Source organism: Nyctereutes procyonoides, unplaced genomic scaffold (genome assembly GCF_905146905.1).
Source record: "Nyctereutes procyonoides isolate TBG_1078 unplaced genomic scaffold, NYPRO_anot_genome, whole genome shotgun sequence".
Lineage (NCBI taxonomy): Eukaryota > Metazoa > Chordata > Mammalia > Carnivora > Canidae > Nyctereutes > Nyctereutes procyonoides.
The window spans coordinates 61,037,708-61,050,201 of NW_026575052.1; the positions used below are offsets into that span (position 1 = coordinate 61,037,708).

The window sequence follows — 12,494 nt, forward strand, 5'->3', positions numbered from 1 at the left end:
AAATCTGCCATCTTGCCACTAACAAAACATATCCAGGACAAAAAGGGAAATGGGAGTGAAGAGCTTCAGCTTATGCAAAGACCCTGTACTGAATGAAAATGAGTAAATTTATGGGCCATAAAATGTAAATACATAGCGTTGAAGAAAGGAAAATTCATGTAGTCCATAAAATTGGAATTCAGTAGATTGTGAGCCTTGCAAGAAAATCACTCACCATACAAGTCCTAGAAGCAAGAGGTACAGCTCTCCCATTAACCAGCTCTAGGGCTTTAGATCAAGTCATTTCATTGTTCTGAGATTCTGTTTCTTCATCTGTAAAATGAGAGTTAAAATTTCTAAGCTACCTACCACTCATGATTGTCAAGGGATTATGCATGAAAAAATGCTTTACTAAACTAAATATCTCATATATACTAGTACTGGTTCAGCTTTTTTGGGGTCTTATTTTTAATAAATAAATTGAAATGATATTTTTTAAGATTGCATTTATTTGGGAGAGTGTGCACAGACTAGCAAACTGGGTGGTGGGGGAGGAATAGAGGGAAGAGAGAGACTCGAGCAGACTCCACGCTAAGCATGCAGCTTGACACAGGGCTTGATCTCACAACCCTGAGAGCACAACCCCAGCCAAAATTAAGAGTCGGACGCTTAACCACCTAAGCCACTCAGGCACCCCAAGTTGAAAAGACTTTTAAGTTCTCTTTTTAGCACTGTAAGATTTACCACCTAAAAACTAATCTTAACTCAATGAGTAACTAACAGATTTCTAACTTCCTAAGCATTATTATTAGTAGCATCAATCAACAAATTACCACAGAAAACAAGGTATGAGCTAAAACAAACTGTTCTAAAATATTGGTTAAAAAAGGAAGGGGGATGAGACTCAAAGGACACGTGGAAGAAAGTTAAAATGACTATTAATAGTGAAGGAATCAAAAGTAACCCTGAGTCTGAGGGGAGAACCGAGATGACATTCTTCTGGCAATCCTTCACGACGGCAAACTATCAACTTTATAGGAAAAAGTTATTTCAATTGAAAAAGATTTCCCAAGCAAGTGTGGTGAATGAGCTTAGAATTCAAATTCATGATACAGCACTGATTCAAAAGCAAAATGTGCCAGAAATTGAGGGACAGGGCTCAGTATTTCCGAAAAGCGAGTTGTAAAAGGAAATTTCAGAAATCTGACATCAGCAATTAATGCAGATGGTCTGCTAATGGTAACTCTATTTAGCACTCACTTTAATACATATTCTAAAATACTTCTTTAAAAATTACTACTACTACTACTACTGGCGATGGGTGGCTCAGTGGTTGAGTCTGCCTTTGGCTTGACGTCAGGGTCCTGGGGTCCTGGGATCGAGTCCCACATCAGACCCCCAATGGGGAGCCTGCTTCTCTGTGTGTGTCTCTCATGAATAAATAAATAAATCTTTAAAAAGAAATTACTACTACTGTTACTTCACAATCAGACTATTCTATCTCATCCCTATTTTCCAATAATTAAGCATCTGGCTGGGAAAGCAAAACACAGTTAGTTACACAAAAGATAAGACAAAGGACCTACATTTCCAACAAAGCTAGACCACATATTACACACCAACCCTCTTGCTTTAAAGACAATTAAAAAGTTAGACAAATCTATATTTTTTTTAATTCTTAAAAATATCAGAGGATATAAACTGGTGCAACTGCTTTGAAAAACTGATAGTTAACTACTGAAGCTAAATTATATCTACCAACAGCGCCGTACCCAGGTATACTTCCAAAAGAAGGAAGTGCATATCTGACAAAATACACATGTAAGAATGTTTGTAGCAGATTTATTATAGTAGTCCAAAATTGGAAATGATGCAAATGCCATTAAAAGTAGAATGGATAACCAAACTATGATAGATCTGTATATGAGGCTACTACTATAGCACACTGTATTTTTCAATAATGGTGCCTACAATATTTCTGGTCTCACAAGCTCTTCCAGAACCTCAACTCCCCCCATCAAGAGGTAGAGTCCATTTCCCCTCTCTTTAAACCTCGGCAGGCTCATAACTGCTTCAAAGAGCAGAACACAATGGAAGGAAAATTGCATTAAGTTTCAAAGCCAAGTCATAAGAGGCAATCTAGTGTCTGTCTGGCCCATGGGCTCTCCACCCCACTCCACTCCCCACTGCCTGTGGGTGCAGGACACTAGCCCTTGGAACACTGCCACCGTACTATTAAGCACAGTCAGGCCACATTTAGGTGTTCCGTCATCAACCAGCAGACATGTGAGTAAACCTTCAAACACTTTTAGGCCCAGCCTTCAAACAGCCCTACTTGAAACCAAATGAAGCTAAGACAAGCATTGCACAAATTACAGTGTTGTGCAGAAAATATATGTTGTCACTGTTTAAGTCACTGAGTTGCTAGGCAATTTTTTAGGTGCTACAGTAACTACAAGTACAGTAACTACAAGAAACACTACTGCTATGTGCAACAACACAGCTGAATTTCACTGATACTATACAATGTTGAACAAAACAAGCCAGATCAGACACACGGGAGTAAAACATACTGTATGATACTATTTTGAAAAGAAAACTAAAAACTGCAAAACTGTTGACAGAAAACCAAGTAATTGCAACCTGCATCAGGAAAGGAAGATATAGATGGGGAAAGGGTGTGACAAGGTCTTCTGGGGTGGCAAAAATGTTCTACATCTTGAACTGGATATGATTACATATTTAGTTACATTCATAAAAACTCTTCAAGTTATACATTTAAGATTGGTGCACATTATTATATGTATATTATACCTTAATGAAAACGCAGAAGAGGGTAGTAATCAAAGAGCTAACAAGGTAATAAGGAACTACTAGGCACAGTAGTCCAAAAGGACAGAGAGGAGCACAGCACCCTGGGGTCTCTTGCCCCCTGGAAATGTTTTCCTAATCAAAAAACTGCATGTAGGCAGGCTAGGAAAGTAGGAAGACAAAATGTCAGAGTACAAGATCCACCAAAGGAGCCATCCCTTGCTTTAGAATAAGACCCCAAAAAGCTGAATCCTGGAAGAGAGAACACAGAAGGAAACTAAACCAGTCATTGCATAGATAGACTCAAAAAAAACAAAAAACAAACAAACAAACAAAACCCTCGGTTTGAATAAAGGTGGAAAATACAGGAGACAAGCAAAATAAACAGAGAAGTTCCTTGACACCATGGAACTAAAGCCCCAGAAAGAGGAAGCAAGAGAATGGGGAAGAAGCAATACTTGATGAAATGATGGCTGAGAACTATTCAAAACTGATGAAAGACATCCAGACACAGCATCAAAGGGTATATACCCCAAGCAAGAAAAGGGGGAAGATTATCTGAAATCCAAAGACCAAAAAAATCTCAAAAATAGCCTGAGAAAGAACAACTTACCAATAAAGAAATGATAACTATAACTGACTGACCAATAGAAACAAAGCCAAATGCTAGAGAATAATCTCTTCTCCAAAGGACTAGTATCTAATTATATGTATATGTGTATCTATCCCTAGAATTCTATGCCTAGCAAAATGTATCTTTCCAGAATGCAGGTGAAATAAAAACATTCTCAAAAAGTTTGAAAATGTGTCAATAATATCTACTCTAAAGAAAATACTAAAGGATATTCTTCAGATGGAAGGAAAATTATTTCAGTTGTTAGGTCAGTAACACAAGAAGGAACAAAGGAAAAGAAAATGCACTAAGTCTAGTTGAATAATAACAGAAACAACAGAAATCTATCTTTGGAGTTTAAAACATTTATGCATTTTAAAACATGGTAACAATGAAGTAAGTTAAAAAAAAGAAGAAGGAGTGCCTGGGTAGCTCAGTCAATTAAGCATCTGCCTTCAGCTCAGACCATGATCCTGGGGTCCTAGAATCAAGCCCGGCATGGGGCTTTCAGCTCAGGGGGAGCCTGCTCCTCTCTCTGCCTTTCGCCCTGGCTCGTGCACACGTGCTCTCTTGCTCCCTCTCTTTCTCTCTCTCTCTCTCCCTAATGAATAAATAAAATCTTTGAAAAAAAAAAATAAGAAAGAAAATGAAATGTTTTTAAATGTTTTCAAAAAGTTTCATTCTCTTGAAAAAAGGACTGGAAGTCTCCGTTAATATAACACTCTGATAAGCTGAGAAAACATATTAGAATTTCTTAGGCCAAAACCAAAGGAACGGCAAAGGAATACATAGCCCACACTAATTAAAAAAAAAAAAAAAAAGAGGTAAATGAGATAACCATTTTTAAAAAGACAATCCAGGGGTACCTGCGTGGCTTAGTCGGCTAAGCATCTAACTCTTGATTTCAGCTCAGGTCATGATCTCAGGTCATGATCAACCCCCACATCTGGTTCCACACTAAGTGTGGAATCTGCTTGGGATTGATTCTCTGTCCCTCTCCCTCTGCCCCACCCTCCCACTTGTGCATGTACATTCTCTCAACCCTCCCTCCTCTAAATGAATAAATAAATAAGACAATCTAAAACAAAGCTACGAGAAAAAGAAACATGAAAAACAGGTAAGACAGATTTTTTTACATTTTTAATCACTAGGTGGATCCTTACGTGGCTCCGCAGTTTAGCGCCTGCCTTTGGCCCAGGGCGTGATCCTGGGGTCCTGGGATCGAGTCCCACATCAGGCTTCCTGCATGGAGCCTGCTTCTCCCTCTGCCTGTGTCTCTGCCTCTCTCTCTCTCTGTGTGTCTCATAAATAAATAAATAAAATCTTTTAATACATAAATTTTTAAACACTAATATTAATATTATTGTATGCCAGTTCATTTTTATAAGTCATAAGCAAAATACATAAATCTAGCAAATGCACACATACCTAACTTTTATAAATTTTAACCACATCTATTCAGTTTTTTTCCCCATTGTGACGGACTTTTCAAAATCTTATTTCACCTTCTCTTTGCGTATTTTACCACAGGTCTGCTAACAAGCATTAAAATGTCCAAAACCAAATAAAAATAAGCAGGAACAAAAAGCCCAGAGAACCAACTAGCTTATGAATACTGCAATAATTCCATAATAAAGTATTAATTTGCCACTACCGACTTACATAAATTTACTGAAATATATTAAGAAACTTAAGAATATTCTTTCACTTAATTCTCAAGAAAACATTAATACTTAAAATTTAATTCACTTGTTAATTTAGTCAAAGGAAGATTCCAGGATAAAATTACAACTTTTTCTATACTCAAACCAGTATCAGCAAGACACAGGTGCAACACGCCCCTCTATCAGAGAATCATTAAATATCTATGTAGAAAAATAAATAAATAAATAAATAGATAAATAAATAAATAAATATCTATGTAGAACCAAAAACACCTAAGCAAACAAGATATGAAACTCCAGCCTCGGGCTGCCCGGGTGGCTCAGCAGTTTAGCACCACCTTCGGCCCAGGGGGTGATCCTGGAGACCTCGGATTGAGACCCGCATCGGGCTCCCTGCATGGAGCCTGCCTCTCTCTGTATCTCTCATGAATAAAGAAATAAAATCTTAAAAAAAAAAAAAAAAAAAAAGGAACTCCAGAGTCACTCCTATTCTTCCTATAGGCAAATGAAACTACCTGCCACTTAAATCAGTATTTGTTATTTTGGGGAGAAGCTGATATTTTAAGTAAGATGGCCTAGGCTCTTCCAAAGACACAAAGCTATCGACATTAAATCAAAACGCTATGTTCGTGTCATACAGTACTTCCGTAAAGAAATTTAAAAAAAAAATCTAATTTAACATTTAATTCCAGTCTTTTAGATAGAGACTCACAAGTGAACGGTGCCAGAGTTACAAAACTAGACACCGAAGCATAGAGTCATTTCCAGGTCTACTGGGGCTAGAGGCAACTAACCTGACTCCCTCTCTCCATTATGGCTGTGGAACAAGCTGAGCCCTTAGTTCAGGTGACTGGAGCATGGTGCCAGGAGCCTGCTCTCTACACAGTGAACAGTGGCTGCTGACAAGTCGTGTAGGGAACTAAGTCATACACAAGCATCCTTATCCAGCCTCCAGGAGACTCTTCAGGCCCTGTGTGCAGGCTCTTCTCTTACCCTCACGGTGTCCCATCCCCTCCCCTCCCCTCCCCTCCTCACCTACCATCTCCTCCTCATCCTTCAGGTCTTACAAGTCCCTTCCTCAGGAAAGCCTGTCCCACCACCCCCAGGTCGGGTTAGGTTCCCTAGTCATCGTTTTTATAGCTCCCTATACTCTACTTCAAAGGACTTATCCCCCCTGTTGTTGAAAACAAGGTACCTAGCATGAGGTCAGGAGGTACACAGAAGGCACTCCAGAAAGACTTGCTGAATGAACAAACAAATCTGAATTTATGGTGTCCCCACCCTCTGCTCAATTTTACAAAGAAACAAGGCTTTAAAAAATGAAGTTATTTACATGATGTGATATAGCCTGGAAATGGCATAGACCAGTTAAGAATCCAAGTGTTTGCAACTCTAAATCCCATGTTCTGACCCCCCATGTACTATAATGAAATGTGGTAGAAGACAGATTTCATTCAAATTAATATTGTGTTTACACTGAGTTCCACTGTAAAAATGAGATGCTTTATTTTTTTAAGACTTTATTTATTGATTCATGAAAGACAGAGAGAGAGAGAGAGAGAGAGAGGCAGAGACACAGGCAGAGGGAGAAGCAGGTTCCCTGCGGGGAGCCCAATGTGGGGCTCGATCCCAGGACCCCGGGATCATACCCAGCCAAAGGCAGATGCTCAACCGCTGAGCCACCCAGGTATCCCTGAGATACTTTCTTAATGGGGAAAAAAAAAGGAGAGAGACTCTAAATACAAGTGAATCGCATCTAAAGGCAATATGCCTTTCAAAAATCACCCTGAAGGGACAAACTACAACTTTCTGGTAATAAATGGTCAGCATATTGTCGATAATAACATTGCACTAAAACAAAACAAGAAAGGTTAAAAGTGAAATTGCAAACATAACCCAAAAATGTCATCACCGGCCTCTTTCTAACTGAAGTTGCAACTCCCAAACTTTCAGGACGGTGGCAAAGTCTTCTTCTCCCAACTTCAGACTGCCTTAACACACCTAGCACATTTTCACCAAAGCTGATTTTGTTTTCAGCTTGCCACTAACTTTAATTTACTGGCCTCTTTTTTTCAACCACCTTCAAAGGCTACAGAAATAACAGGAACTTGAGACAGATGTACCCACAGTGGCCACGCTGGACCAGTGCAATCTCTGCTTGACACCGGAGGCCCAGATTGAATCCGCCACGCCAGGAATTGTCTTGGGTCCCCAAAACACTGAGGATGACCAGCCAATTGACTGATGGTGGCAAAGCTGACACTTCCACTTACTGGCTTGCATAACCAGTGGCAGGACATATCTCATGTCAACAGAGGGTTATAACTGGTAATGGGCCTTTTCAGAAACAAGTACACCAGGGAGTCTGACAGGTAAAAACAGTAAGTAAGCACCAACGCCGAGATGCAGGCCCCAAATTCTTAATGTTTGGCGAACGATGCTTCTTCAAACGCCTTTGTGACGCCTCACTAATTCTTTACATAATCAAAAAGGAATTTCTGTTATTAACTCAGGCTACCTGTTTTCTTTTAAAAATTAATTCATACCTTCATTTGCACAATTTTTTTCCTTCTGTGTTTTGACATATTTCAACGGCCTGTGGAGACTACAATACAGGATTCAGCATCCATTTTAAGTAAATACAAAGTCTGTTTGCCAACTTTACCATACAAAATGCCAAACTCAAATCTTTTTGACTTTAGGGCCTGACAGAGTGAGAAAAGCAAATAAAGCACTGTTCGCTTGATGCTGGCTCACTTAATTCTGATTAAAATGACCTCACAGGGCAGCCCCGGGTGGCCCAGTGGTTTGGCGCCTGCCTTTAGCCTGGGGTGTGACCCAGGGCCCAGGATGGAGTCCCCTCTCGGGCTCACTGCATGGAGCCTGCCTCTCCCTCTGCCTGTGCCTCTGCCTCTCTGCCTCTCTGCCTCTCTCTCTCTCTCTCTGTCACGAATAAATAAATAAAACCTTTAAAAAAATAAATAACTTCACCAAAGAAAAAAGTATCCCGACTTCCTCCTAATAGAACTTCCAAGAGATGCGACAACACCTGAGGGACTGGCCACGATGATCTCTGAGGTTCCGCCCAACTTTCCTGAGCTACGAAATAATACGTTTGTAGCCCAGAGACTTAATTCCATTTACAGATGGATTAATGTGGGATTAAAATCGCCTTCTTCCAGCTAGCAAAATATTTAAGATCCTGTCCCCACTTTTTGTTGTTTTTTTTTTCCCCCTTCCCCATTTGGGTCATATTATTCCCCACGACTGGGGAATAAATAATGCCTCAATTCAAGCATCCTTCCCCAGGCCCAGGAGGGAGACACATTTCACTCCTATTAAAGTCTACCAACTAAAAAGCAACTGTGGATTAAAATGCGGGGGAAAGGGTGGGTGTGTGTGTGTGTGTGTGTGTGTGTGTGTGTGTGGCGGGGAGGATGTCATCCCCGACTTCTAGAAGTGGCTTCCAAACGTCTAGAAATGTGGATTCAGGGCAGCCGGGGTGGCTCGGCGGTTCAGCGCCGCCTTCATCCCGGGGCGTGACCCTGGAGACCCGGGATCCAGTCCCACGTCGGGCTCCCTGCATGGAGCCTGCTTCTCCCTCTGCCTGTGTCTCTGCCTCTCTCTCTGTGTCTCTCAAGAATAAATAAATATTTAAAAATAAATAAATAAGTAAGTAAGTAAGTAAATAAAAAAAAAAATGTGGATTCACAGACTCCTCCAATTCCGCGGCATGGAGCACCTGCGCGCAGCCAGCCCCGGCCCCGGCCCCGGCCCCCCGCCGCGCGGGCTGTCAGCTACTTTGCAAACTTCGCGGCGGCGCGCCGGCTCTCCAGGCTCCCGGGTCCCTCCTCCACCCCGTCCCCCTCCCTCCAAGCCCGGTCGAAACCAAGTTTCCCCCCCACCCCCACCCCGCCGGGCACCGAAGGGCAATGATGTTAATTAAAGGGACGGCGGCGGCCTGAGTCCTGCCCCCCTTGGGGGCTGCGCAGGACGCGAGGGAAACTTGCAGAGGGAGACGCGTCCCCCGGGAGGGGGCGGGGCGCGGAGGGGGCGGGGCGCGCGAGGGGCGGGGCGCGGGGGGGAGGGGCGCCCCTCCCCCAGGACCCGGCGACCCCGCAGCCCCCCGCCCCCCCCCGCCCGGCGCCCGCCGCCTGCCAGTCACTCCCGCGGAGCCCCGCGGAGCCCCGCGGCCCGGGTTCGGGGGGGGCGGAGGGGGGGCCCGGGACGGCCCCGCACGCGGCCCCCGAGCCCGCTCCGTCCCCCTCCCCCGGGGCCGGGAATGGCGGCGTCCGGCTCCGCGGGGAACCCCACAGCCCGGCGGCGGCGGCGGCGGCGGCGGCGGCGGCCCCCTGCGCGGGGAGAGGAGAAAAACGAAGTTACCTCGGGACGGTCCCGGCGGCGGCGGCGGCGGCGGCGGCGGCGGCGGGAGGGGGCCGAGCGCGGGGTCGGGGCAGCCGAGCGGGTCCCGGCGCGGCGGCGGCGGCGGCGGCGGCGGCGGCGGCGGCGGCTACCGCAGTGCCCTCCGCCCCATTGTTTCCCTTCCAAGAGGATCCCGGCGCAGCTGAGCCCGGGAACCAGGAAGTTCCCCGGCGCGACACCTCCTGCCGCCGCTATGGAAACGGCCCCCGCCTCCCAGGGCGGCTCGCCCGGGACCCCGCCTCCGCGCCGCCGGCCCCGCCCGCCTCACGGGCCGCCGCCAAGCGTCGGCGATGCGGCCGCGGCCGCCGCCATCTTGGCGCGGCCCCCGCGGCCCCTTCCCGGCGGCACGTGCGCGCCGGCGCCGCGTTCCCGCCTCCGCGAGGACCCCGGCGGCCGCCGCTGGAAGACGCCCGCCCGCGCGCGCTCGGCCGGCCCTGCGGCCCGCGAACCAGCAGCCCGGCTTGCGGGCGCCGCGCGGGGCCCGCGCGCTCCGGCCGCCGCGGGGGGCGAGGTCAGCGGTGCCGCGGCCCCGGCGCCACCTCTGCAGCCACCTCTCCGCAGGTTTCATTCCGGGCGCATCTTCCTGGCTGCCGGGGCTTGGACCTTCTCACCCCGCCAGCGCCCCCGCCGCGTGACTCAGTTTCCTCACCTGTAAGGAGTCCTGATAGTAGTAGTACCTGCCTCCTAAGGGTCGTCACCCGCCGCAAGCGAGGGCTGGGTCGTTAACAGGTGCAAAATGTTAATCCGTTCAATCGAACGGCGTTGCTCCTAAGAGAATTCACATTCCTGAAAATCTTTCAGGGACTTCCAAGTGTTCAAATCAGCACGACTTTAAATAGGCTACTGTTTCAGATCCCAACTGCCGCCTAAAATTCCCCCAAATGTTCGTCTTTTTTGTCCCATCTTTCTCTAGGTCAGCTTTCTTTTTTTATATCATGGAAACTGTCGAGAGTTTCAGTCTCCAGAGTCTTCTATTAAGAGGTGCCATTTAAAAAAAAAAAAAAAGATGAATGATGTAAACTTTCCGACACTGTAATTAGCTGACAGTTAAATGATTTATTCAATAGGAGCTAGAAGACTTAGGGTGTGCAAATAACAAAGGCTTCCTGTCCTTGATTCCAGGATCTAGAATTAGTAAAGTTGGCAACTGCGCTGTTGTTATTTTCTCTTTTTTTTTTTTCCAGCTGGTGAAAACGGACACCAAAAAACTGGGTTGCTGCGTGCAATGTGGAGGCAGAGAGATGGACAGAGGAAGTGGGACCACAGTCTTTGCTGAAGGATGCAGACCTCGCTAACTGCGTAACACTTGGTCTTAGATGGATCTCCAAGGCTCCTTGTAGCTCACAACTGGTCTTATTTGCGCATACACCCTTTAAAATAATACTTCCCTTTGCTTATCCATTTAAACCAGATTTGCAAAGGCTAGTGTTTAATAAGCCCAATCCAAAACGGATATATGAATTGGAGTGAAAAACAGATCAAGAGTTGGCAGGACATGGGAAACTTTCCCAACACCCAAACACTTCTCCAGAACTTCTGGAATGCCCCAATTAGCAATTACCCAGATTGAGATATCTGTATTTCTTTCTTTTTTTTTTTTTTTTGAGATTTTATTTATTCATGAGAGACACAGAGAGGCAAGACATTGGCAGAGGGAGAAGCAGGCTCCCCACGGGGAGCCCTATAGCAGACTCGATTCCAGGACCCCGGGATCATGGTCTGAGCCAAAGGCAGATGCTCAACCACTGAGCCACCCAGGTGCCCCGAGATATTTGAATATCTGAAAGGCAAGAGCCCCCACTCCTACAGCTGTGTAGCCCAGCTGGACCAGCAGTTTTCTTTGCACATAGTAGGCCCTCAATATTTATTGAATTAAATGGCCATGTTTGTGGCTGAGTGCTCAACATTTAAGGAGTCGTTGGGAACCACAGATGATGTTACTCAAGGGACATCACTGCAGACATCATTAACAGGAACCCCCAAGTCACTAGTTAAGGAGTTAATGGGATTTTGGAATGAACAACCCTGGCCACAGGCTTATTTGGAAAAATAAAGTGGAAATTTCAGATACATTTTTTCCATAACTTATATGGGTAATCTTTTAAAACTTTATTTTGGACCTAATGATGAGTAACACTGATTCAATTTTATGCTTCAGTGATAGTCCTCTGACTCTATAGTACAGTTAAAGCTCCAAAGTCCCCACATTTTCCCCCAAATCCAAGTGTCACCAGTGAGTTATGTCACTTCAGTATAAAACCAGTATTTGTTCTTAGGTATAACTTTAGGGGCTTGCCATAATTTTTGTATTTTTAAGCATCTTGGAGGTATTGTTAAATGGCAAACACAGATTTCTGTCACCAGTGTAGGGCTTTACTCTGGGGTAGGCATGCAAATTCACTTATCTAGCATACGATAAACAGAACTTGTGTCAGTGATTATCATGGAAATAAAGATAGAACCATTTTTCCTCTAAATTGGGGATGGGCAAACTTTTTCTTAAAGGGGAAACATAGTAAACATGAAGGCAACTGTAGACAATATATAACAGGATGAATGTGCCTCAATTCCACTAAAAACTTACTTATGGCAATAAATGGGTTTGAACCACAAGGCACTATTTTGCTGATTGATCCCTCAGTAATTGTATTTATATTAAATTCATTCCATTTTTTTTTAATTTTTATTTATTTATGATAGTCACACACAGAGAGAGAGGCAGAGACACAGAGGGAGAAACAGGCTCCATGCACCGGAAGCCCGACGTGGGATTTGATCCCGGGTCTCCAGGATCGCGCCCTGGGCCAAAGGCAGGCGCTAAACTGCTGCGCCACCCAGGGATCCCTAAATTCATTCCATTTTTATATTCACTCCAATGTGAATTGCCAGATATTAAAATACAAAGGGTAAAAGCTTGATATCAATAAAGCACCAAAAAGTCAAAAGTCCTACAGAGTAAGTTTGTGTTACCAATAAAATGTTTCACATATACCAAAGGTTTAGAA

The 12,494-nt window shown here is 44.7% G+C and overlaps 1 protein-coding gene and 1 long non-coding RNA gene across 5 annotated transcripts in view; one reads left to right on the plus strand and one right to left on the minus strand.

The window, feature by feature from the left end:
• The window catches only part of USP6NL (USP6 N-terminal like), a 172,390-nt gene extending 162,178 nt beyond the window's left edge, over positions 1–10,212 (minus strand). The window contains exon 1 of one of the 4 annotated variants that reach the window (XM_055331117.1): positions 10,139–10,212. The gene's annotated coding sequence lies outside the window, so the exon portion shown is untranslated. Of the gene's footprint in view, positions 1–214; positions 292–5,861; positions 6,022–9,450; positions 9,660–10,138 lie in introns of those variants that run through there. The other 3 variants (XM_055331114.1, XM_055331115.1, XM_055331116.1) reach the window with 3 other exon arrangements.
• Positions 10,119–12,437, plus strand: LOC129513352 (uncharacterized). The gene is made up of 2 exons (XR_008665233.1): positions 10,119–10,218; positions 10,674–12,437. It is a non-coding gene; the product is annotated as an uncharacterized LOC129513352 (long non-coding RNA).
• The last annotated feature ends 57 nt before the right edge of the window (positions 12,438–12,494 follow it).